This window comes from Canis lupus, chromosome 2, assembly GCF_003254725.2.
Source record: "Canis lupus dingo isolate Sandy chromosome 2, ASM325472v2, whole genome shotgun sequence".
NCBI lineage: Eukaryota > Metazoa > Chordata > Mammalia > Carnivora > Canidae > Canis > Canis lupus.
Genome location: NC_064244.1, coordinates 79,553,654 through 79,553,855, shown reverse-complemented (window position 1 = coordinate 79,553,855; position 202 = coordinate 79,553,654).

The following is a 202-nucleotide window of genomic DNA, read 5'->3' as shown; positions in this document are numbered from 1 at the left end:
CTCCCTTGGAGGGAGAAACGGACGCCCTCCGTACTGGGGGCGGAGCAACAGGCTCTTATGCAAATGAAGGGTTGCTTCTGGCCAATCCTGAGCTCCCGGCTCTGGGAAGGGGCTGGGCTTCCAGGACGGGAGCCAATGAGCTAGCAGCCTGGGCCGGGAGGCGGGGCCAGGGCCTTTTAAACCGCACGACCTGGGATGTGCC